The sequence below is a fragment of the Mastigoproctus giganteus genome, chromosome 11, assembly GCF_048544385.1.
Source record: "Mastigoproctus giganteus isolate SK-2022 chromosome 11, ASM4854438v1, whole genome shotgun sequence".
Taxonomy (NCBI): Eukaryota; Metazoa; Arthropoda; class Arachnida; order Uropygi; family Thelyphonidae; genus Mastigoproctus; species Mastigoproctus giganteus.
The window spans coordinates 78,378,157-78,405,939 of NC_143585.1; the positions used below are offsets into that span (position 1 = coordinate 78,378,157).

Genomic DNA, 27,783 nt, shown 5'->3' on the forward strand with positions numbered 1-27,783 from the left:
TTTTTTGCTGATGCTGCATAAGCTTGGTTTCTTGCATCGTATTCCTCTACTAATGCTAATGCTAATGCTAATGCTAATATACTGATGTATATGGCAGATTGCATTTTTGAATATTGAGTAATACCTGTCCTTTTAACAGGTCTGCCGATTGAACAAAAGGTTACAAAGTTAAAATTGTTTTTTATAGCCTGTCATGCTGGTAAATTGTTTGTTTTCTTGATTTCTGGAAACTGTATTTTTCATAAAGTGGACTAATCAATTGTTAACTTAGTAAAGAGGGCGTTGTGTGTGTTGTTGCTGTCGTGACATTCACGTGAGGTAAACTTAAAAGTTTTGTATAAAAGTGTCTATCTGCTTAAATAACTTCTGAGTGTTGATATTGAAAGTAGTTTTGTGGTAGTGTATTTATTCGATTGATTAGTTTGGTTTTGGGTGACTTCCGCGATGAAGTTGATTGTAGTTCTTTTTATTCTGCTTATCCATCCATCTACAGCAAACTGCTAATTTTCGCCGTTGACGTTTGGGTGTAATATTTTTAAGTGGTTATTTTTCGCCTATTATATACAGTATATATATTTTTCTTCTCCTTTCTCATTGCCTCACTGATCATACATAGTAAGTATGTTTTTATTGTGTAATAGATAACTATTAAACTTGTTTGCTCTTGTGTTTGTAGAGCACCTATTTTTAGAGACGTATGCTGAAAATAAATTCGTGCATTTAAATTGAGTTTTATTTATTATTTTTAAACCCATGAACCTTCCAGATGGCTATCCATTCTTGTGATTTTGTTATCCATTGTGTAACTTTTCAAGTTTTTTTTATAAAAGTTCAAGTTGAACAATACAACCCTGTACTCTGTAATAAGGAACTGGTGACAATCATAGAATATTTCACAACGAAAACTTAATTGAGATAGTTTGGCAAAGTGTTTAATAGTAATTGCATCCAGCAAGTGGCACAGATTTGGTATTAATTTGGCTGAAGGATGCAATAATGTAAATTTAGCCTTCTAGAGAACTTTCTTCCCCATATAGCCGGATTGTGCCATTTATAGTATGCTTTTAATTTTGTAATCTGTAATTATATTAAACTTAATCACTCTTGTGCTGGGAGTGTACCTACACTGGATCAATTGCAGGACAAGATGCAGTGGAATTCATTTAGTATTTATAAATGAGTAGTCACTTATATTATTGCCAGTAACAGAAAGTTCTCATTCAGTTCAATTTAAATTTTGCAAAACTGTCGACCTTAGTGACATGGAAAGGTAATTTATTCCAACTATATATAACATGCAGTCCATTGGTAACATTATTAGGTCTGGTTTACTGTTATTCCCCAAGATTTTTTTAATTTGTGCCCCCTGGTCCTTGCATTCTCCTACTAGTGAGAATGTACTGCCCTAGTTCATTTAATTGCTCCTCTTTAGTGCCTTATGTCCAAATCAATACACCCAAAATTAATTTATTGCCACGCTTTGCAGATCACATTTTAAAGTTCCTTTTGAGAAAAATGTTAAGCATTCATTTCCAGTCAGGTCACCATTCTTTGAGCCCTCTACAGAAGTTTTGTCTTTTTTTTTAGGTGTGGCCTCCATGTCCTAAAAAGTGTACATTCTAAGTGTAGTTTTGCGAATTAGAGAATTAATGACATCATTAATACAAAGGCAGGCAGGAAGAATAAATGATAGGTAGGACACCTTATGCTTTCTTTGTGCCTGTTTATACTGCATGGAAAGCTTTTTATTGTAATTCCTAGGTGTTTCATCATGAATCACTTTTAACAACTCCAGCACCTTAGTCTATAGGTTACATCCAGGTCTTGTACTATAGGTGCAAGACCTATTTACTACTAGCATTATACTTTGGTTGCTTATTATTATTATTATTATTATTATTATTATTTCTTGTTACTGTATATGTAAGTGTCCAAGTCAATTTGAAATGATGTAGTTTGGTGCTGTCATTAACCACTCTCCCATCAAATTATTAGTAAACATTGCAACTTTCCTTCTGCACTGTTAGTAATTCCATTAATGAAGATTAGAAACAAGGGGGGGGAGATGAGGAGATTACACCAATCCCTAAAAGAATTCACTTGCTGCACTGGACCACTTTTAAATATGTCAATTTTTAATTACTGTGTCTTCTGATACTCCTGAAGATTTTCCTTTTAATCCTAACCATATAATAACCTCTCGTGAGACCTATTTAAAATTCTTCCTTGGTGATTCCCTTCTACTTCTGACTCTGCGCTCTCTCTCAGGGTAACTCAGTTTTTTTTTTTGTTTTTTTTTTTTGGCTGGTGCAGCAAAAGCCTCAGGCTTTCTTGTACTATATGGCTAATGATAAAATCTCCTGTCGTATGGCATGGAATTAAACCAATAAGAGTTGAACCTTGTTCAAGGGGATTTGGAACTATTATTGTAATAATTTTATGTAAATGAAGGATTGAAGTAGGAAAATTTTTCAACTGCCTAATTCTTCTGCACCTCCTTTTTGGATCATGGAGATGGACAGTTCTTCAGTCCAAGGGGATATCATCCCAAAGTCTTATCTTGGTAACATTCCTAATTGTTCAGTATGCTTTCATAATGTCTTTTCCAATAACTGAATGCACTCCATCCACCCTGGGGCCTTTTCTTCCATGGCTTTTTTGATGGACCTCTTTTAGAGATTGTTATTTCACTTATTTTATAGCTTTGGACTCTTCATTGATTTTCTCCTGATTTTTATATGCTTTCAATTATGAAGATTGTTGCGAACTTCTTGTTCAATTGATATGTCACTTTGGATGGATTACCTATGATTCCACTGCTTTATCTTGTAACTGGCCAGTCTCAATTCACTCTTAATTTTTTGTATTCATATATGAGTAGAATTCTTCATCCCTATTCTTAGTACTCTTCACTTATTTATCATACTTGGGTTTTGTCTATTTTATCCTTAGTAGGTTTGTTAGACATAATTATACATTACATATGAATTGGTGTTGCTTGATGATCCATAACTATCCCATACATTTATTTTGCTCCATTAGTCAGGTCATCCCTTTATATCCTTCTTTTGTAGCAATTTTCCGGGAGTACTTTTGAAACAAGTGTTTTGGCATCGAGGAAATTTCCATAATGCATTTGTATTGAACAGTACAGTTAACAGAACAAGAACTGCTTCAGTCTGCTGTACTTTCATCTTCTCCCCTCCACACACTTTGAAATTTAAGCACGTGCCTTTTCTTTAGATACCATTTTATGACATGATCACCACCCACTGTCAGCTCCTACACTGGCATATTTTTGATACATTTTGAGTCATTAGTGAGGATAAGCTCAAAGATATTTATACATCATGTACTATCTCTGCATTGGTAAATAAGTGTTATTTTGTTCAGAAACACTGATCCTATATGGCATATTGCTGCTTCATAATTTCCAGTGTATAAGAGGCAAGTTAGTCACTCTTAATTGTTTGCCAATTCTAGTTTCCTAAAAAAGACTTTTTATACTGCTTGCTGTCTTTTGGCCTGTAACAGATACCCACAGTCATCTTTCTTTTGACTACTAATCATCTCATACTACCCAGACCCAACATCCACCTGAGTCTTTCTCAGACTCCTGGAATGATATGGTTGCTCACAGATAGTTTTTGATAAGAAGCATATCTCCTTTTTCCCCCTCTGCAATTCCCTGGCCATAATTACCATAATGAAATTCTTTATCTTTTATCCCAGGATGTCACCATATTAGCCCTACAGTATTGGCATTAGTCAACCGGACTAGAAGCTCCATCTGATTCATTTTGTTTGATACTCTTTACATTATTATATGTACAAGCTATTTTTAAAATTCATTTATTTTTTATTATGGTACATCTCTTATAGCTACTTAGTTTCCCTATGGTGTGTAACCACCAGCAGTTATTGTTCCTATTATTGTTCTGTTTCTTTCTATAAGTATGGTACTTTGGAGTTGCATATAAATTCTGAAGGAGGGTGCAAGTGTAATTGTGTTTTATGGCATTAACTTATTTTTCCAATTTCTTTATTTTTCCAATGGCATTAACTTATTTTTCTCTCTTGACCCCCCACCAGTTAGCAGTTTTCTTGAATCCTTAAGGCCACCTCTATGACATTAGCAAAAACCACTCTACCTGCTCTCCTTAAATTAATTCCATCTTTACTGAACAAATTGCTCCTACCAACTAGGGCAGGCCATGGTAAGAAAAACCTCTCCTTCCTGTCATATCTGGGCAGAATTGTAGACACAATGCAATGCCATTTATGTCATGACAAGTTCTGAGTAAGGTCATTAGTTAATATAAATAAATAACCACATATCCTCTAGTACCATTAAGAACTGACAGTTGCTTAATTTTTGTGCCAGGCAGACATATTTTAGTACTATATTACAGAATATTTTTAGTTTCCTTATTATAATTTAGTCTTCCTCCCCCCACCCCACCAAATTACTTAATTTGTAACTAAACCAGTTTAGACTGGTTGATCCTTCTATGGGCTCTTATTTTTCAGGAGTGCATTACTTGGTATAGTTCTGTACATTTTAAATAACTGTTGAGCCCCAGATTTGTTTGTTTGTTTGTTTCTGAAACATTTACTTGTGTTCTGAGAGTTAAATTCATTCTCCCCCACCAAGAACAGGGTAGAAATGTATCTCATGAAGCCAGAATCACAAATGCTAAAACTTGTTAAAACTGGTTGAGCAAGAAGCAAGATCTTGTTTGATGTACCATATCAGTGGCTCTAGTTACGTGATAGATTTTTAACTAACTGTCTTAAACCTCTTCACGATGAAGAGGTTGAAGAAATGTAAACAGAAATTGAGACTTCTAGATGAACAGAAAATTCACTACACCATCATTATGGGCGACTTCAGTGCTAAGGTTGAAAACAGACAAAATAGCACAGAAAGAGAAACTATAGGAAATTTTGGAATTGATGAAAGACTTGTGGAATTTGTCGAATCTCGAGGAACGTCAGTAACGAACCCTTTTTTTCAAGAAAAGGGTGAACATGGAAAAGCCCAAATAGATTAACAACTAATGAAATAGACTTCATTTTCACTAACAGAAGATACAGTGAACGATGTTACTGTCCTGAACAAGGTAAATGTTGGAAGTGATCACAGAATGGCAAGGTGCACACGTGATACAGATGTAAGAAAATTAAGGGAAAAACTAACTTGAGTAAATAATATAAAGGCCTTTGAGATCACAAAAGAGGAGAAAAAGCAGTATATACTGGAACTTAAGATTCTGCAGCCCTTTCAGGGCCAAGATATTGACGAGGAATACAACTTTCTGTGAAAGTGATAAATCCTGAGAAACCTATAGGTAAAAAGAAATTCAAAGAAGAAAAAATTAGTCAAGAAACACTTGTCATGATAAACCAAAGATGATAAATTATGAGCAAGATAAATGCTGACAAAGACAAAACTGATTATACTGAGTTATGCAAAGCCATTAAAAAGAGACTCGGAGAGGACACAAGGAGGTTTAACACAAGGAAAGTAGAATAACCATTAAGGGAAAACAAAGGATTTAAATCAGCAGTCATGCAGAAAAACAAATGAATCTGAAGAATAGTGATGGTGTACTTGTAAATAGCAGAGAAAGCAAAATTCATAGAGAAGACTACTATAAAGTATTATATAAGGAGAAAGGGAATGATGCCAGCAGTGGGGAGGATGGATCACAAATTTCCAACACATTTGACATATCTGATATCCTTCCTGATGAGATAGAACATTCTTTGAAGAATCAAAGCCCCGAGGGAAGATGAATTTACTGTAGAGTTGTTAAAATTGGGAGGAACAGACATGACACAAAAACTGGCAAGACTCTTCACAAAATACATTAGGAAAGTCATGATCCCCTAAGGAGTAGAATAATGCAATTGTAATTTTGTTGCATAAGAAAGGAGACACATTGGAAATTATACACCAATTAGCTTGTTGTCCCACATCTACAAGTTCACAAGGGTCATCACTAACAGTTTAGAAAGAATACTTGATGAGAATCAACTGAAAGTGCAAGCTGGCTTTAGGACAGGATTCTCAACTATGGATCACCTTCATGTAATATCACAGCTAATGGAGAAAGCAAATGAATAAAAAAAAACACCATTATGTGTGGATTATGAAAAGGCATTTGACTCTATACAGCATAAGGCAATGTTTTGGGCACCGGAAAGATAAGGCACAGACACCCCATACATTTTCATTTTTAAGAAAATATATGAGAAGGCTACCTCCTTTATCAGACTAGACAAAGACAGTAGCAAATTGAGAAAGGAGTTAGACAATATCTCCGAAGTTGTGCCCTTGAAGCTTTCAGAAGATTGGACTGGTTGCAGAATGTGAATGGAGAGTACCTAAACCATTTGCAGATAGTAAGCCATGATCCCGAACAATTAGAGGGAAATCTTAATCAGTTATGTAGAGTTAGTAAGGATTTTGGACTAAAGATGAATATGGCTAAAACAAAAGTATTAATGAAAGTATGGCACAGAAAAGGATAATCGTTGGAGTAGAAATTGAAAAGGTGGATTCATATACTTATCTTGGATAAGTCATTAGCTGTAGCAATGATAAATGGCTGGAAGTCGAGAATAAATTTTGGATGGATAGCATTCAGGAAATACACTGATGAGCCAAGACATTATGATCAGCAAGTCGTTATACAAATCAAAGCAACTGCAGGTGAACTATGGTGTGTGCGTGGGTTGGGACACTGTATTAAAAGCACCTGATATTGAGCTCCGTTAATCATTGTTACTCTTGTTCAGATGGGAAAGGCAGCGGACTTAAGTGAGTTTGACAAAGGCCAAATCGTAATGGCCAGACTGGGTCAGAGCATATCCAAAATGGCACAGCTGGTGTTGTGGTCATGGTCATCCGTGGTCAGTACTTACCAAAAATGGTCAGAGACGGGAAACCCACGAACTGCCAGAGAGGTGTTGGACGACCACGACTCATCGATGCTTGAGGTGAGCAATGGCTCTCCTGGATGGTATGTGGCAACAGAAGGGCGACTGTGGCGCAACCAGCTGGTAATTGGAATGCTGGTGACAGGAGTAATGTCACAACACACAGTACATTGAACCCTGCTGAAAATGGGGCTGCATAGCCGCAGGCCACTCAGAGTGCTAATGTTAACTATGGTTCACTGGCAACAGTGGGGATGCGAGCATAGAAACTGGACCTTGAGTGATTGTCATCTGTTCCAATGAATCACGTTTCGTGTTGCAGGATGTGGATCTAGGTACGTGTGCATAGTTTACCCGGGAAAGTGATGGTGCCTGGATGCACTGTGGGATGAAAACAAGCAGGTGGGGCCGTTGTCATGCTTTGGGTGATGTTCTGCTGGGATACCCTGGGTTCAGTCATCCATGTGCTGGGCACTCTGTCTACCACCTACCTAAACATCATTGCTAACCGGGTACACCCTTTCATGCCAACGGTCTTCCCCTCTGGTGGTGCAGTCTTTCAGCAGGATAATGCGCCATGCCACACAGTCTGGATTGGTTCTCAGAACATGAGAAGACATCTGGTATTGCTCTAGCCTCCAAATTCCCCAGACATCAGTCCCATTGAGCATCTGTGGTTTGTGTTGGAACAGCAACTCTGATCTGCGGCATCTCAACCGCTGACCTTACTGGAGTTAAAGGATCTGCTGGTTACGTGTTGGTATCAAATTCCACAAGACACATTTTAGAAATCTTGTAGCATCCATGCCTCACCGGGTACAAGCTGTTTTGGCTGCATGTGGAGGATCAACATCATATTAGGTAGGTGGTCATGATGTTTTGTCTCCTTGGTGTATAGTCACATACTGAGGAGCAATATCCCAATTTGTCTGAAATGTAAAATAATGAACTAGTTTATACTCCTCGCCATGACGTATGCAAGTGAAACTTGGGCACTTGCCAAAATAATGACGGGGAAGCTGAAAACTACAATTGTAATTTTGCAGTTGAATTATATTGAATGAATGGAAAGAATTATATTAGGAATCACTGTTGGATATGAAGAGAAACACAGATTAGGCAGCAAACACAAGTAAAAGATATTCTTATCAAAACTGAAGAACTGAAATGGACTTGGGCAGAACACGTAGCTTGAAGTCATGATGACAGGTGGACTAAGAAGATAACAGAATAGTACCCAAGAGGAGCTAAAAGAAAACCTGGAAGATGACAATGAAGATGGACAGATGAAATTCAATAGCTTGTGAGTAGTAAATGGATGGCCATTGCACAAAACAGAAGGAACTGGAAAGTTACTGGAGACTCCTTCATCCTGCAGTGGATTAGAAAAATGTGACTTTATCTATTATAAATTAGAGACATTATACTCTGAATGTTTAATCATAGCACTTATAAAATTCTACGACAGTATAATAAAATCTTATTTCATACAGTCTCTCCTATGGCAGCTTCCAAAAACCAAAGTTTCTGTGTCAACTATTAGTGGGACCAGAAACTTTGGCATAGTGACTCGAGAAATTGCCCGTTATCAAGACACTTGCCACAACGTGCAGATTTTAGAAGACCACTGTGTTATGGAAATCAACATTTGTGGGAAAAAAAATAGTTTTGTAGTTTTTATTCAAAGGCTGAGACAAAATATTTTATTATTTGTAACTTTGTTTATAAGTTACTTGCAGAAAGATTAAAATTAGTATGTAAATTAATGCTGTACTGTATTTATACAAAATAAAATTACTTTTAAGCATTGTTATATTAAACATGTTGGGGAGACTGCGTGGTTTTGAAATTTTTGTGGATGTCATCCCACATGCACTTTTCAGCATATCGGATGTGGTGTGTAGCTGTTTGTGTTAGAGAGTCAGTGAAAGTGCTGTTCAACAGAATCAGAAACAGTGTTGTGACTAAGAAATGTTAGTATCCTCAATCCAACCTTACATATAGTAGAAACTAGACATCTCTAGAACTTCTAGGCTGGCACAACACTCATGAATTGACACAGGCTGAAGAGACTATAGTTCTTTATTGAACAGGTCAGTGCCTTTGCACCACGTTTTGTTTGTAGTGAACTGTCCAAGTCTATAATTGACATAGTTTTTAATTGTATCTCATATTATGAATCAACCTTCACAACAAGTTGCCGAGGTATTGCACTGCTTTGAATAAGTAACGCTTCGCCAGCGGAGAAGACTAATGTTACTTATTCTCTGTAGATACCACCACCCAGACGGCGGCGCCTCCGTAGCCAGGTGGGAAGGAGCAGCAGTGCGTAGCACACGCTTCTTGATTAGACCGGGGTTCGAGCCCGTCACCACCAAATACGGAGGATGCGGAAAGGTCAAGGAATGACCACCGCATATCCCAGAGCAATATGGCCTTAGTTGCTAATGCTCCTAAAAACCAACCAAACCACCCAGACGGCACCATTTTGAAGCTTGTTGGCTTACTCATTGGTGGGTGGGCAGGCCCTGTTGTTGCAGTAGTGACAACCCAGTTATGAAGTACAAGTCCATAATGAGATGCCTGATGGTGTGTAATGGGAAAAAACTAAAACAATTATTTTGCATGAAGCAATGGGACTATGCTTAACTGGGTTGTCACTATTGCAACAATAGGATACCTGCCTGCCCACAGATGAGTAAGCGAACAAGCTTTGAAATGGTGTCGTCTGGATGGTGGTATCTGCTGAGAATGAGTAACATTAGTAATCTTCACTGGTGAAGAGGACTAATTACTTATTCAAAGCAGTGCAGTATCTCAGCGACTAGTTATGAAGGTTGATTCACAATATGAGATAAAATTAAAACGATGCCAATTATCTACTTGGACAGTTCACTACGATCAAAACATGCTGAAAGGTACTGACCCCGTTAAATAGTGAATCTTAAGTTAGTCCCATTGCTTCATGCAAAATAATTGCTATAGTTGTTCTTTATAGGGGTACTCTGAAACTACAGCAGTAGTTCCAGTGATCTAGTTCATGTTAGCTAGAGCAGAGGCTTGGCACAGTGTCCTCTTCCCAAGCATTCTATACATTGTTCCTCATAATTAAATCAACAGAAACAAAACCCAGTCAGCCAGCCCAACTACTGGCATTACTATTATTAGCCATGTGGTGAAAGGCAGCCTGAGGCTTTTGCTGCAACAGCCAAAATAAAATGAGTGAGTTTAGGACCCTGGGTGTGCTAAGTCCATTTGCAGAAATTGCCAACTTTACTAAGAATATCTTTTAGACCCTTCGGTAGTACTGCTGCAAAAAATAACTAAATTTTATCATGATGTAGAAGTGTTCCATTATCCTGAAAGGACTGCTACAGTGCACAATTCCACATGAATTCATGTTAGTATTGGTAATATCATGATAGGAAGCAAGACTTGTTTCAATAATTTGTCCAAACCTTCCTTAAATTCATTCAATATCCACCTCCATAACACTATGTGGAATTTTCTCTTTCAAAAATTAATTTCTCCTTGCCGAATGTAAATTTCCTTAACAATTCTGCAGCCCTCCTTTTCCAGTTTGTTTGTTTCTTGTGTTTCATCTCAAAAAAAAAAAAAAAAAAAACATCAGGAATTTCAGAAAGAATAAGGATACCACCAGCATTTAGTTTACTTAGCCTTTTAAAGTCTTATACGGTTCAGTTAGGTGACACCTTAAACACTCAAATGCAAAGTTTCTTAAGACTGCTATTTGCAGAATCCCAGTCTTTTGTGGTAAAAATATCCTTTTGTGCCCCAACTAATCATGTTGCTCCTACTCTTTGCCCCTTTTCAATAGACCTGTGTACTTCCTTATGAGATTCTCTCATTTTAGGGAAGACATTTTAAAATGAATAGGCAGTCTACCCCCCCCCCCCCCAAAAAAAAAAAAAAAAAACCTCTGTGTATCACCATTGGTTATTTTTGCCATATGAGCTGTCTGTAGGTTTTTAATTTTTTTAAAAATGTTTTTGTTTTGTCACTTAAACTAATACTGGGTTAGTATTTTTAGTAGTGGCAAATGATGTAAGGAAGTGAAGTTAAATAGCATCAGCCATAAAATGAAAATCTCTCTACTTCATCTGTCTATCCTCTCTAATGACTTGTGTTTCTTCCTTAAATTTATTTAAATTACCCACTTCCAAACACCAGATGGAAGTTTGTTGTTCCAGCAATCAGAACAACAACCTTCCATCTGGTGTTGCTCTCTCTGGTTGAAAGCAAATTTATCCTGTGGCCACCCTTTTTCAATTTGTGCTGCTTATGTGTATCGTTCAAGAAAGAGTAAGGTTGCCATCTGCATTTAGTTTATTCAATTCATTTAAAGACTTAAATATTTAAGTCAGGTTGCCTTGCAGCTACCCAGTTTCCAAGTGCTGTAACTTGTAGAACTGGCTCTTTCATAGTAAGAGTATCCTTGAATGGCTGGCCGCTAGTTAGTATACTAGACCGAACATATTGGTAATTCTTTAGGAGGCTTCCGGATCAGCTAGTGTATAATCTTGCTTCCTCAACTCTGTCACATAGTGATTGGAGTGAGTCAGAATAGTGTATGTGGGGAGCATTGTTGAGGCTACATTATGTCAAGGATCTGGGTATATTCTTACTATGTATATGCCATATCCAAAAATTTCACTACTTCAAACAGCATGTCCCCTCCCCCCTACTTTTTCTTACTATTGAGTATACAATGAATTTTCAAACTAATAGAGTAAGCTTATCTGCAAAAAGATCTAAACCTACCGAACACTTCCTAGTTCATTTCAAAAAGATACGTGGTCTCAATTCTAATCTCAATGATGTCCATTTTCCACTTGCAGTCTGCCACACCCGATGTACTTTTTCTGACAGAATCTCAGTTATTGGTTGATTCAAATACTGTTCATCTCAGTTACCCAAATTATTTGCTGTATGATTCCTTTCGCCTCAAAGGTGGTACTTGTTCATATGTCCGTTCCAATATTCCCTGTCAGAGACTTGGTAATTTGAAATCTCCTCTGGCTTAAAATCTCTCTACCTCATTGTGTCAAATTCATCTGTTGTCTCTACCGTTCTCCCAACTCAACTAATCACTTGGAGCTCTCCTTCAAGTTTCAAAGATTGCAACTTTACTTTCTCCAGTCCAACTTTCCTAACAGTGATGTAATTTTCCTTGGTGATTTTAATGTTCACAACTCCAGCTGGCTTCTGTTTTCTAGTCGCACCGACCCAGCCTGTCGAGATGCTGAGGGTTTTGCAATTACTAATGACCTTGCACAGATTGTTCATTTACTTACAAGAATACTGGACAATCCTAACCATACAGCCAACACGCTTGATCTTTTTCTCACAAACAACCCTTCTAAGTACATGGTTGAAGTGAGTGGTCCTTTAGGCACCTCAGATTACAACTTGGTGCTTGTCTCTTCTCCAATGGAGCCTTTATCTCATGGCTGTTCCCAACCTCTTGTTTGGCATTACAAGAATGCAAAATGGGATGACCTGCGAGATTTCTTTTCCTTGGTCGGATTACTATTTCAAAACTTGTGATATCAATGTTTGCTCAGATCTTGTCAGTGAAATTATTCTTGCAGGAATGGAATCTTTATCCCACACTCCACTTTAAAATCTCTACTTTTATCTAAACCTTGGTTTTCCAATAAATGTGCTAAGGCTGTTCAAGTGAAGAACGTTGCATAGGGGTAGAATTTTTTTTTTTTTTTTTTTTTTTTTCAGCCTGGTCTGTACTTGTTAACAGGAGAGACTGCTTCTGCAGGGATGGGATACCCTTAAATAGAAAGGGTGCAAGAATGTTTGCTGATGCTATCGAGGCAGTGTTAGGTGGGTCGGAAAACTGCTAGGTTGGGGGGATACAAGGACTAATAGATAAACAGTAGCCACTGGTAGAGGTGAAAGTGATTCTTGCACTGCTTCTATTGGAATGAGCCGCAGCCTGGAAAATAAGATGCAGGGTATTTCAGAGACTGCTGGGAATCATTGGGGTACAAATAAACACATAGGTTGTGTTAGGGTAGCTAAGAAAAAGAACAGGTGCATGTATACTTGCGTGTACACCAATGCTAGGAGTTTAGTAAATGAATTTGAGGTATTGCTCAAAACATCAAAGGCAGATATTGTGGGGATTTCAGAGACGTGGTGTCACACAGATATAAGGAATGCAGAACTGGAATTTGGGGAGTACAATGTCTACAGAAAGGATAGACAGGATAGGAAGGGAGGAGGGGTTATGCTATTAGTTAAGAAATACATAAAATCCAAGGAAATGAAGCCAGTTGACATTGCTGGACAGTGCAGTGTCAAGTCAGTTTGGTGTGACATAAGCATTGGGAGATCAAAATTGAGAGTAGGAGTGTGCTATAGGCCTAATGACTCTGATGAGTATAATAAGAAACTGTACAGGGAATTAGAGTGGGCCAGCAAATCAGAGAGTCTTATAATGGGGGATTTTAATTTCCCAGATATTGACTGGAAGTTGGGGGCTGGTCACTCACATGCTAGCAAGGCTTTTGTGGATTTATTGGATGATTGTTTTCTACATCAGCATGTTCAGGAGGCAACTAGAGGGAGTAATACTCTTGATTTGATTACCACTAGTGATTCTTCATGCATTAAGAATCTGCAGGTAAATGAACCACTAGGTGGCAGTGATCACAGTGTGCTGAAGTGGGATTTACTCAAAGAGGTAACTACCATTAGGGGTAAAGGGAAGGGTTATTGCTTTCGTAAAGGCGACTACGATGGACTGAGACAGTATTTAAATTCTATACAGTGGGACCAACTGATGATGTTACCAACAGCAAATTCAAAATGGGAAGCATTCAAAGAACTTATCCTGGAAGCTACTAGGCTTTACATACCAACTAAGAAATATTGCTCAAGGTTTAGGCCTAAGTGGATGTCAGATGAACTAATGAGACATTTGGCAGAGAAGAAAAATGCATGGGATACATACAAATTAGCACGTGACACAGAAGCCTATGATAGATACAAGTTGATCTGTAACCAAGTTGCAAAGGAGGTTAGGCAGGCGAAGGCAGATTACGAGAAATCTTTGGCAAGGGACGCAAAGAAAAACAGCAAAGAGTTCTTTACTTATGTAAACTCTAGAAGGAAGGGGATGAATCAGATCGGTCCACTTGATATCAATGGGTCAACTGTTGATGATCCTGCTCATGTAGCCAACAAACTGAATGAATATTTTGCATCGACATTCACACATGAGGAGTTATTCAGCGAGGGGAATGCCAGAGGTGTATTCAACTCGGCAGTAAGCTAGAGAATCCAAGAAAGGCACCTGGGGTGGATGGGATCTATCCAAGGAGGCAGCAAAGGAAGTAAGCAAACCCTTAGCCATAATTATGAGAGCTTCCTTGGACTCAAGGGAAGTACCCAAGGACTGGAGATGTGCAAATGTGACCCTAATTCACAAAGGAGGATCAAAGGGCGACACAAGTAATTATAGACCTGTTAGAGTAACTTCTTTTCCTGGAAAATTAATGGAGGCACCGGTTAAAGAAGCACTGCAGGATCATCTAGACAAGACTTCAGTTATAGCTCAGACACAGCATGGTTTTGTTAAGGGGAAGTCTTGCCTGACCAATTTGATTGGATACTATGATGCAGTCACAAAAGAACTGGATGCAGGGAATAACTTTGATATTATATACTTGGATCTTAGAAAGACTTTTGATACTGTTGCACATGGAAGACTGCTGCACAAATTGGAGCAGTGTGGCATTGGAGGCAAATTGCTGCTGTGGATAAAGGGGTGGTTGAGGGGGAGAAGACAGAGTGGTAATCAGTGTACACTGCTCATCGTGGACTAATGTTATTAGTGGAGTCCTTCAGGGTTCAGTATTGGGTCCATTATTGTTTTCTGTATTTATAAATGATATTGATGATGGTATATCAAGCTTAATGTCCAAGTTTGCAGATGATATGAAGGTTGGCAGGGTTGTCGAGGACACTACTGCACTATGCTACTGCAACAGGATCTGGAAAGGTTGAGCAGATGGGCTTCGAGGTGGCAAATGAAGTTTAACATTGACAAATGTAAAGTACTACATATGGGAAACAGCAACCCCAGAGCAACGTATCAACTCAGTGGTAGAAAATGAAAGGGACCTGGGGGTGGTTGTGCAGGCAGATATGAAGTTTTCTGAGCAGTGCAGGCGGGCTGCAAGAGTAGCTCATGGTGTATTGTCGATGATATATAGGAATTTTTCTAGCAGGGATAAGGAGGTGATTATTCCCTTGTATAAGGCAATGGTCAGACCACACCTAGAGTACTGTATACAGGTCTGGAGGCCTCATTTCAAGAAGGATGTGGAGATGCTGGAAAGAGCACAGAGAAGGGAAACAAGATTAGTGAATGGAACAAAGGGGTGCTCTTACGAAGAAAGGCTTAAGTTTTGGAAATTACAGTGTCTTGGGACTAGACACCGGCGAGGTGATCTGATAGAGGTGTATAAAGCCTTCAATGGTTTGAGCATGCTCAATGCTGATGGGATTTTTCCTCTTGCTCAGAATAATCACCTGAGAGGACATAAATTCAAATTGAGAAAAGACAGATGTAGGATTGACGTGAGGAAATTTGCCTTTAGCCAGCAGGTGGTTGGTTAGTGGAATAGACTTCCATCCCTTGTTGTGGAAGTTGATAGCCTAAATAAGTTTAAGGCTCAGCTGGACAGGTATTTCGAACGAACAGAGGGGTGAAGTGGAAGTGGTTATTATTTATTTATTTTTTTTTTTTGGCTGATGCTGCATAAGCTTGCTTTCTTGCATCAAATGCCTCTGCTAATATCATAATTGGCTTGTTTCTAATTCTTCAGTTTCATTTTCTGCCTACAGAAAATGAAACAATTCTCTACAGAGAATGAAATGGTCTCTTGCCAAAGCTGCAACTTTCACCCATCTCTGCTCCCACCTCTATCAAAACCAGATGGTTGTGTTGTGACTTCAGCCATGGATAAAGCTGACCTGCTAGCATCTCATTTTATCTTCCAACTCGTGTATTAATGATCTTGGTAAAACACTTCCCAGCATGCTCCATTCAATGTTTCCTGTGGTCTTCTGTCAAAAAATGTCAGAATAATTTTGGCAAATCTTGGTGCTAACAAAGCTCTAGGTACTGATGGTATATCTGCACTTATTCTCAAAACCTGTGCTCCTGAACTTACTCCTGTTTTTTGTCACCTTTTTTCACTTTTGTATTCCAAAGGTGTTTTCTTCTGCTTGAAAATTTGCTCATATCCAGTCAGTTCCTAAAAAGGGTGACAAATCTCTCCCATCCAATTATTGTCCCATTGCAATAACTTACTCTTTCTAAAGTAATGGAGAAATCAATTAACTGCCAACTCTTAAACTACCTTGTCAACCTTCTGTCTGATCAAAGATCCCTAGTATGGATTCTGTCAGTGTTGATCCACTTGTGATATTCTGACTTATGTTACCCATTTATGGACAAATTCAGCGGAATAGTTCGGTGAAACACAAGCAGTTGCTCTTCACATCTCAAATGTTTTCGATCATGTTTGGCATAAAGGTCTTCTAAACAAGCTTCCATCTTATGGTTTGCCAACTGTTATTTTTTTGTAATTGGTTATCCAGTTTTCTCTCTGATTTGCTCACTGAGGGTGATGGTAGATGGCTCTCTGTCTTCTAATTTCTCCACTAATGGTGTCAGGGGAAAGAACTGAACTCAAAGTTCAGTTCTTTCTCCCACTCTTTTCCTCTTGTATATTAATGACCTTCCATTGACCAGAAATCCTATCCATGGTTTTGCTGATGATAGCACATTGCATTCCTCCACTTTCCAGTTTGAGAAACCTCACCCTGCTCTATCAGTTTCAACTTCTCGAATATCCACTACCAATTTCTTAAATGCCGATCTCCAAGTAATTCTCCAGTGGGGCAAAGACAACTTAATTGATTTCAATCCTAAAACTGAGTCTTATATCTTGCAGAAAGGATTCTTTTGCTGCTATGCTTATCTTTGGTGACACTCTGATTTCTAGGCAAGATGATATCTCTTTTGGGGATTACCCTGACTTCTAATCTCTCTTGGCACAAGCACATTACAAATATTGCTTCCTCTGTATCTAAAAAACTTGGTTTCTCTTTTGCTCTCGCCGTTACTTTTCTTCCAAACAGCTGTTCACTCTATACAAATTGCAAATCTGCCCTACTATGGAATATTGTTCCCACATCTGGGGTGGTTCCCCCCCCCCCCAAAACCTCTCAGGCTTCTAAATTCCATCCAGAAGAGGGCAGTTAGGTTAATTAATGATTCATCTCTAACAGAGTCTCTCCACTCGCTGTCTCATAGACATACCTTTTCTGCTGCAATGCCTTTTTCTTCAGATACTTCCACGGGTGCTGTTCCTCTGAATTGGCTTCTATAATTCCCACTCTCTCCTTCAAAACAGTCCGAACATGTTCCGCCACCAGCCAAAATCCATTTACTGTCCAACTTCAAACTCTCTCAGAACCAACTTTTCATCTTCCTCTTTCATTCATTCAACTGCTGTTTTCTGGAACAACCTTCCTTCCTTCGTACGTATTTCCTGAAAATTACAATCTACCAGAAGTCAAGTCTAATGTCAACAAATATCTTCTTTCGTCTTCTCCAACCCAAGCATGGTACTAAATACTATAGGTTCTAATACCTTTCATTTGGGGTTTTCGTTAAAAAAAAAAACACCCATTCCAACTATAATATCAACTTCCTAAAATGAGGCTTGCAGACTGTGCAGTATTTGGTATACAGCCTACCATTGCCTTATATAATGTGATAATCACTTCCTTCTCCCTGTATATCATTTACAGTGCACCATGAGCTGGCTCAGGAGCATATATGTGCTGATCAGAGAACTTCACTTCGTAATGAACAATTACCCCAGGTCTTTGACTTTCTGCTACACTGACTGTAGTACTGCAGTTAGTATTAGCAATGGCTACATAGTGCAAGAAAGCCTATGGCTTATGCTGCACCAAAGAAAGAATAAAATAATAAGAAAATTTAAACTAATAAAATAAAAGGAAATAGACAACCTATGTGTTTCCCTCCTCCCGTAGGTAGTTATCCAGCTGACCTTTGAATTTCCCAAAACTCTCAGCCTCCCACCAATGAAGGTAATTTATTCCAGTAATTTGTAACTCGCAAGCTAAAATAAGCCTTTCTGCAATCCAGGCTAAACATCTTGTCCCGTAACTTGAATTTATAGCTCCTAGTTCTAGAATCATTTATAATGGTTGAAATTTTTCCTCATTCATTTTACTTATGCCTCTCAGAGCCTTAAACACCTCAAGTCTCCTAAGTTGCCTAGTTTCCAAGCTCTGCAACCCATATATTTTGAAGTCTTTCCTCATGTGGATGTCCTTTTGCTGATCTCACCAGGCATGTTTACCCGTCTTTAGATCCCTTTCAAGAAACCCAAATGTCTTTCTTTAGGTGTAGTTTCTGTACTTGAACACAGTATTCCAAGCGTGGTCTAACAATAGCCTTATAAAATGGGATTATCGTGTCCTTATATCTACTAGCAAATGTTCAATAAATGATAGATTAGGACACCATGTGCTTTCCTTGCAACCTCTCTACAATGCTCGGAGAACCTTCATGTTTGAATGTATTGTAATATCCAAGTCAGTTTCTTCCACTACTGGCTTTAGTTCAACTCTACCAAGTATATAAGTTATTTTGGGGTTACTGTTCCCCAGGTGTTAATACCTTACAGTTTGCTGGATTAAAGCATAGCTGCCATTTTTCTGACCATCCCTGAAGTCTGTGTAGGTCGCTCTGAAGAAGCTCTGCTTGGTGGTGATCACTAATTATTACCAATCTTTACATCATCTGCAAATTTAGACATCATGCCCTCTACCCCTTTATTGATTTCATTTATGAAAATAAAAAAAACAACAGTGGTCCTAATACTGTTCCTTATGGAACCTGTCAAAATAGGTAACTAGATTAGTTACACTATTTTGTTTTGTAAAGGGAAACCTTTACAAAACCATGCTGAGTATCCTTCAGAATTCCATTTCTATTTAAATGATCCTGAATTCCACCTTGATCATTGCCTCCATGATTTTCCCTACTACTGAAGTTAGACTGACCAGCTGGTAATTTTCCACTTACTCTTATAACTGCCCTTATGTATTGGAGATACATTGGCACTTTTCCGATCCAATGGAATCACTCCTGAGTCCAGCGATGCTCTCATAATTAGCCTCAATGGTTCTATACACTCACTTGCCCCTCTTAAGATTATAAGGTGTATGACATCATTCTCAGGAGCCCGCCCTACTGGCCTGTAGGCTCAAGTTTTTTTCATTAAATAATCATGTGAAATTTCAATATTGTTAATTAGATATTTTTCGACTTCACTCCCATAATTTCTCTTTGACATAAAGGGTTTTTCTTCTGTAAATATCGATGCGAAGTAACTGTTGAGTTCATTTGCAACTTCAGCTGCGGTCTCTAATACTATCCCACATCCATTATATAAGGGTCCAATCTGGTTTGTCATTTCATTTATGTATCTGAAATTCCTTAACCCCACATTTTGCTACCTTAGCCAGAGATTTCTCATAATCTGCCTTTGCCAGCCTAACCTTTCCTGTGACACTATTACAGATCACTTTGTAGCTGTTATATGGGCTTCAGCACTTCTTATTGCTCCAACTTTTCCATTCCATCTTTTTCTGCCCAAATAATATGGCGATTTCATTATTCATCCAACTTGGAATCTTCATCTTGGAGTATTTTTGATGTGAAAACCTGTTTGGCAGCACCTACTAAATTTCAGACTGTACTAAAAGCAATTTGTCAAGATTTTGCACAAAAAAGTCATTTGTCATGTCTATTTCTGGTTCGACAAACATCTTTGACAGCACTTACTAAATTTTGGACTGTAGTAAAACCAGTGTCATGATTTTGCAGTACGGAAATAATGTCATTTGACCTCATTTCCGCTTTGTCGATTTGATTGACAAACCAGAAATGACAATTTTGCGACATGGAAATTGTGTCGCAGAACAATGAACTCCGAGGGGATGAGAGCTGTGCCAATGATGGGAAATGATGTCATTTGACATTTCTAGTTTGTCGATTTGATTGACAAACTGGAAATGATGATTTTGCTACATGATTTTGTCAATTTAAAGCACCATCAAGGCATGGATGGTGCTTGGAATCAACACATCTGTCATTTATTCAGTGCTATTTTCTTGTCTGTTTGACACAAGAGTATGTTTGAGTTTGAAGCTTAATGCTCCCAAAGCCTCACCAGTGGAGACACACTAACATGTCTGTCATTGTGCTGGCACCTTTGTTCTTGCCCAAAGAATCTTTGGGAGCATTATTTAGCCACAGCAGAATGTATGTGTGAGACTACTGTGATGTTGAAATTTTACATTCATACTAAATATTTCGGACCGAAGTATGATACTAATGTAGATTCAATAGACTAAGTAGTGGGCATGAGCATAAAACTTTACATCATTCATGTCTTCGTTCACTAGCACTGCCTTCTGCATGAAGTCCATGTTACTCGCATCATCCCCACTAATGATGTGCCCCTTATTCTGTAACTTATACAATAGCTTTAGCAAGCATGGCCAACTGATTTCATTGGCACTCAGAGTAAAGAACATTGTAGGTTTACAGAGCTGTCTAATCATAATGAATAGATCGCGCTTACGTTGAGCCCAGTAGTAAGTAGTTTGGAATTATCCTTAGGAAGGCCAAATTGTTTTTGATACAGCTGGTAATGTATTCTTTGGATTGAACTTGCTTGTGGGTCAGTTTTGTATCTTTATCTATGTATTTGAAAGCCACTTCTAGAATCTCTCAATCTCATTATCTTCACTGCTATGTAAAGGAAATGATATGGAGTAGCACTGCATCGGTCAAATCATCTGAGCTCACTTGTTGCCATCATCAATGGAGCCACATGTAAATTCTCTAAACATTGTGAATTGGCCAAGATAAATGCTGCAAAAGGACAGTTCCTCTGCATGCTCATCAAACAGAAAGCTCTGCGGTAGGTTAGTTTTTCCTGGAGCGATTCCAAGATATTTATCGTTACTCCACAAAGTTTGCTGTTGAGCAGTGAGACTTTCCTCGATCAGAACTGCTTTGCTTACGTTGTCTTGAGCCAAACTAATTTTCATGTGACTGTCATTAAAGAATGACTGACTTGTCACAATTTGATACAATCAACCAAATATGACCAAATGTGTCAACCAAATATTGAAGACACTAACAACTCACTTTCTTACTAACTTGATCATATAGCTGGACTTGTGTATTTTATAATGATCGTAGTCAATCTCCCTTGGCAAGTGATGAGCCATCATGTTGACTGAAACAGGCACGTTGATTACTTGGCCTAGAATGCCGTATTGTCTGTATGCATGTCTCAGATGCCTTATTTATATGAATGGTAAGCGAGGAGGAATAAGCCTCTGTCGCTAAATCCAACTTTGTTAAATGTGATGTAATTTCTGGGTAGACAAACCTGTTAGACTTAGATAGCGCTGATTACTTAAAGTAATCCTCTGCAGCTATCACACAAAAGGATCCTGCTGATGTCCAAATCAGAAATGCAGTTTGCATCAAATGGTGTATCTTTAGCAGCTGGTTCCTTTGTATCATCTTCGAACCATAGATGAACACAAATGTAGCATACAGATCAGAAATAATTTTTCATAAATCTTTCAAACTTTCAATGCATGGTCTTATGTAAATAGTAGACGGTTAAGGTAAAGGAGTGGCATTGCTGATTGAAGGCACTGCTGACTGCTAAATCCAATGCTTGATTTTCTGTTTGTCTTTTATGCAATTGCAATAGTCTGTCGTTTTCACAAACCCCAGTCTTCAGCTCTCCCCCCCCCCAAGTCTGCCTAATACACTAGCATATACCCCACACAAACTGGAAAAACTTAATTTTGTCCAAATTAAACTGTATAAACCTCATTTGACTTTAATTCCAGTGCTCATCCTTACCGAGGGGGGGGGGGTTAGGCCTTAGTCATTAAATCTCAGGAAACTAGGTGGCAGGGCCTGCCAGAGTAAAAACTTCAAACTACTGGGTACCTGGTCTGCCTCCACGGGGCCAAGTGTGGGCAACGTTGGACCTCTTCAGGGATCCAGCAGTTAAACGGCCAGACGAACAATGATACACAACACTACACATATTCAAAATCCGCATACTTTTAAATCTCTGGCCTTCCCAGTGAATGGTACACCAACAATGAAAGCAATGCAGAGATGGGGGGGGAACCCCTGGTGCCACTAGACATCAATACACTTTACACTCATTACTATTTCCATTTTGGTAGGTTGGTTTGCTTGATACTCATGACAATGCTCTGCATATGACTTCAGCATTGTTGAGCATAAAGGATATAGCAGTGTGGTATTCAATCTCTTTCACTGCTCTGAAAATTGATGTGAAAACATCTATGGCGGCACCTAACAATGTAATGTAACGAAATAGTATGATTGCAACAATACAAATGCTTGTATTGTTGCAATCATACTATTCAACAAATGGCTACAATCAAATATGTGATTATGCTATTGGCTTGAATTTCGCTAACCTTTTCCAAACATAGATTCGGTAGACTAAGTACTGAGCGTGAGCATAAAACTTTACATTGTTCGTGACTTCGGGTTTAGCTTTGTTCGATTTTTAAAACAGTTCTGATTTTCGTCAAAGATGTTTTCACATAAAACATCTTTCATGTGTACAGGGGGTACACACACTTTTTTTTTTTTTTTTTTTAAATGGTATATATGCATTCAAGGCTTCTGTGATTAATGTTTTAAAGGTATACCATAATTCATTTGTATTCGTTCTTTATGCGATATCTACCCAGTTGTATCCATGTTGGCCATGTAGCACCTTAAGGCATTGTAATTTCTTTTTCTGAAATTTATAACCTATTCCTTTAACTATTGCTACCTCTCTCTTTGTCATCCACTGTAGAATGCTGATCACTTCCTGCTACTGGTTCCTGTATTGTTATGTCATCTGGTTCATGGGTGATGAGGTCTAGAATATTCTTTTCCCTACTACTTTCCCTGACATGTTAATACAATTAGCAATCATCTAGTTGATTTAAAAATTTTGTCCCCTACATAGTTTTCTTCCCACTTGCTCCAATTAATTAGAGGCAAATTAAAATCGCCCATTAAAAGACATCAATGCTTACTTGCCCATTCCATTTGCATGTTGAGACTCTCTTCATAATCACTTTCCCTTTAGATTACTCAGACTCTCATTATACCTTTTTGCTTCCAGCTATCTCACACCATACAAATTCTATACTAGCATGCTAAATTTCTGAATTCGGGAAAGCTTTTGTCGTCTCAGACATGCTTTGATAAGAAGCATGACCCCACCACCCCCTTCTATCTGCTCTATATTTCTTAAATACACACTATACTGAAGCCCATCATCCTCTATCTCCTGGTGACACCACGTTCCTGTAAGCTCTATTGTGTCGGCGTTACTTGTCCTAACCAGCAGTTTGAATTCACTCATTTTATTGATGACACTTCTGACATTACTGTATAAACAATTAAGAATTAGTGTTCTTGTATAGCTAACTACCCTGACACACCCTTTAAATTTATTTAAGCTTGCTTCCCTGGCATTAGCTACCTGCTCGTTTAAAATGTTTCTGCCCTCAGAACATCTGGTTAATGTTTTGTTGCGATAACAAACAAGAACTCTTGAGGTATGTGCAAGTGTTACTTGGACAAATATTATCAGATAAATGCATATCTATATTACCCTTGTCCTCCCCCCCCTCCCAAACTAATAGTTTCGCTGAACTTAAGGTATCCTCAGTAATACTGGAAAAAACCCTTGCACCACCTTTGTTTAAATGTATCCTGTCTCTACAAAACAGATTCCTTCTACAGGTGACCTCCCCCACCCGCTTAACACTGTTTCATTCTGGAGAAACCGTGCTAAGAGAGTGCCACATTCCCATAAGGTAACATATGTATTTGTGAGTTGAGGTCGGTGCCATAAGATATTTCCTAATCAATAATAAACAGTAGTGAAAAGATGCACAAATGTCGGTCAAAATATTTAATATTCAAAAATTTATGTGGTAACTACTTATGTATCAAACTTAAATTGATGAATTTGATTGAATTGATGAATTTAATCATGAAAAATGTGTCTATTTTGGGTTGTACTTCTGGCCCTCTTCCTGGTAAACTAAAAGGAGTTTTAATTTTAAATCCCTTGCAGTGTTTCCACCCAACAATAAAGCTTTGAAACCTAGCATGTTTTTTCCTTCTTTCAATATGAAACTTCTTTTAGGCATTCATTTCCAAAAAGTCCTGCTTCATCTATGTCAAAAACTTGTTATTGAAGAGGGGTATTATAACACATAATACCCCTCTTCAATAATTTTAACAAGTTCTTTTTTTGAAAGTTTTTCATCTCCTTGATCTCCACTTGCAGCTTCTCCCTGGATTTTAAATGGTTAAACTTTTTTTTTTTTTTTTTTTTTTAAGGTGTTTTCTTCAGATCATCGTATAGGCTAATCTCTCTTCCTTTTTTTTTAAATTTATAATATTTAACTTAACTGAATTCTGCATTGGATATTATCTTCAATAAAATTAGTCTCACCGTTTTCAACCCTAATAGCTGGCCTAGCCCTAGTTGCTTGCAGTGGAACAGCTGTCTTTCTTTCTGCTAAAATTAATTCTTTATTTTTTATAATTGTTCTTACAGTTAAACTTGCCAGTCCTAAATTATGGCACACATCCGCTTGCCATTGACCGGAATCGCTTTGCTTCATCCACTTGTTGACCAGAATTGTTTCACTTCAAAACGTCTAATTTAATTTTCAAATTCAGTCTTTTTCTTACATTTATAGTCTTCGTACTGCATCCAGACGTTGTTGCTTTTTCATTCTTATCTGCCATTATTAACTCTTTGAAAATGTAACTGCGTTGGTTGCATTAATTATGATACAATGTTCAAGTAAACTGTCCATTACGCACAGTGTCTAATACTGTACTGAATGATGACTAGACTTCGCATAAATGCATATAATGCAAATATTACAAGCAATATACTTCAACGTTTTTTAAAATGTTGATCTCGGAACTACATAGCAAGTCACTGTACTGCAATTAAATTAGCATATGAAAATTTCACTGAGCATGGGAAAATTTCTCGAGTGTGCGTGGGAAGCATTTTAATGCTGTTTTGCTATTCATTTTAAAGCTATCGACTCCATCAAATGAAACGATTTCATTAAATATGCCAAAGATGCAATCTATAAAAGAGCATTATAGTGATTTGTGACAACATTATAGTCAGATACGGGTTATAATATAAGAACAGCATTATAGCAAATAAGCGTAAAGTGAACCACGTTATAACGAGGGCCTGCTGTATATACAAGTGCAGGACAAGCTGATAGGAATTTCCCCCAAAAGCCTTGCAGAGCCCAAGTCTTGAGTTAATCCACAAGGCTTTCAGCATATAATTCCTCCTTTTGTGAATGGGCAGAATTGCAGATACATAAACATGGCATTTCTTTAACAAATATAGGATGGTCCTATATTTGTCTAACAAATTGTCAGATTGTGTATGCTTAATATCATTAGTCCCCCACATGAATAATAATATTCTCTTTACCCCCTTCCAACTTAAATTTTACAGTCTTTGGATAACATTATTAATAGTTGCTCCTCGCAGACATACCCTGCTTCTAGTCCACCTATCCTTATTACAAAAAATATTTCCTGTTTTCCTGACAATGGAGTCTCCTAATAGAACTAAGTCCTTTTAAACCAGAGTAGTTTACACTTGGTTATTCTGTTCTGGGGAGTCAGGAGTGCATCACTTGGTAGGTTACTAGAGTCTTGAGTCCCTGACAATCTCCCAGTTACATTATTTTTGTGGGCAAGCCCCTGTTTGTTTCAGTAACTCAGATTGTTTTTGCAATGCAGCAAATTTTAACTTAAGATCAGTACACTCTGGGCAATGGTGAAAAAGAAAATCACCAGGTGAGATATGATTATCCAATAGGTCAACCTTGGAATACATGCCACAGGTTCTGGTAGAGGCATAATGCAAGAAAGCACACTTAGCATTAGTAGAGGCACATGATACAAGAAAGCAAGCTTATACAGCATCAGTCAAAAGAAAAAAAAAAAAATTCCTGTTTCACTGATCCATACATTCCAAGTGTTTGTCTAGTTCTGCCATGAAATTATTTAAGCTATCAACTTCCACAACAACAGATGGAAGTTTGTTCCAGCAATCAACTACCTGCTGGCTGAAGGCAAACATCTGCATATCTATTCTACACCTGTTTTTCCTCAGTTTGAACTATGCCTCCTCGTGTTTGTAATCTGAGCAAGAGGAAGAATCCCATCAGCATTGAGCCTGCTCAATCCATTCAAGGCCTTGTACACCTCAGTTAGATCACCTCGTAGGTGTCTAGTCTCCAGAAGTTGCAATTTGGAGAACTTAAGCCTTTTTTCATAAGAGCACTCTTTTGTTCCCTTCACCAGTTTTGTTGCCCTTCTCTGTACTCGTTCTAGCAACTCTACATCCTTCCTAAAATGAGGCTTCCAAACCTGTATGTAGTACTCAAGGTGTGGCCTAATCATTGCCTTATACAAGAGGATAATCACCTCCTTATCCCTGCTCACAAAATTCCTGTATATCATTGACAAGACCCCATGACCTACTCTGGGAGCCTGTCTGCACTGCTCAGAAAACTACATGTCTGACTGCACAATTACCCCCAGGTCTCTTTCATTCTCCACTACCCTGAGTAACTCCACATAGTTGGTACATTTCTCTGGGATTACTGCTACCCATATGCAGTACTTTGCATTTGTCAACGTTAAAATTCAGTTGCCACTTCTCAGCCCATCCATCCAACTTTTCCAGATCCCGTTGCAGCAGCATACTATCGTTACCGTTACTAACATTTCTGCCAACCTTTGTATCATCTGCATACTTGGACATTAAGCTTGATATACCTTCATCAATATCATTGATAAATATATAAAACAACAATGGACCTACACTGAACCCTGAGGGACACCACTAATAACATTAGTCAACAGAAAGCAGTATCCATTGATCACCACTGTTCTCTCACTCAACCATCTTTTATCCATTGTAGCATCTTGCCCTTAATGCCATACTGCTCCAATTTGTACAGTAGTCTTCCATGTGTAATAGTATCAAAAGCTTTTCTGAAATCAAAGTATGATATCAAAATTATTTTTTGCATCCAGTTCCTTTGTGATGTTCCTTTGCATCCAGTTCCTTTGTCAAATTGGTGAGACAAGACTTCCCTTTGACAAACCCATGCTGTCTTAATTATTACTGCTGTAGTGTCTAGATGACCTTCCAATGCTTCTTTAACCAGTGACTCCATTATTTTCCCTGGAACAGAAGTCAAACTAATAGGTCTGTAATTAATTGTCACCCTTTGACCCCCCCCCCCCATGTGTGTGTGTTTTTTTTTTTTTTTTATGAAAACCCCAAACACAAAGGTATCAAAACCTATAGTACTTAGTACCGTGCATGGGTTGAAGGAGAAGTATGGGGGGAGGGGGGGATGCCGGATTGGAGAAACATTTGCACATCTCCATTCTGTGAGGACTTCCCTCGAGTTCAAGGATCCCCTCATAATTATGGCGAAGGGCTTGCTTCCTAAACTTATACAGCATCAGCCAAAAAAAAAAGAAAGAAAAAGACTCCCTGTTTCACCCATTGATTTGCTCAAAAAGTTTGGCTA

General features: G+C 38.2%; 1 protein-coding gene across 1 annotated transcript in view; it reads left to right on the forward strand.

Annotated features, from left to right (window-relative positions):
- The first annotated feature begins 570 nt into the window (after positions 1-570).
- The window catches only part of LOC150078162 (transmembrane protein 243-like), a 79,060-nt gene continuing 51,847 nt past the window's right edge, over positions 571-27,783 (forward strand). The window contains exon 1 of the mRNA XM_090385126.1: positions 571-615. The gene's annotated coding sequence lies outside the window, so the exon portion shown is untranslated. The remainder of the gene's footprint in view (positions 616-27,783) is intronic.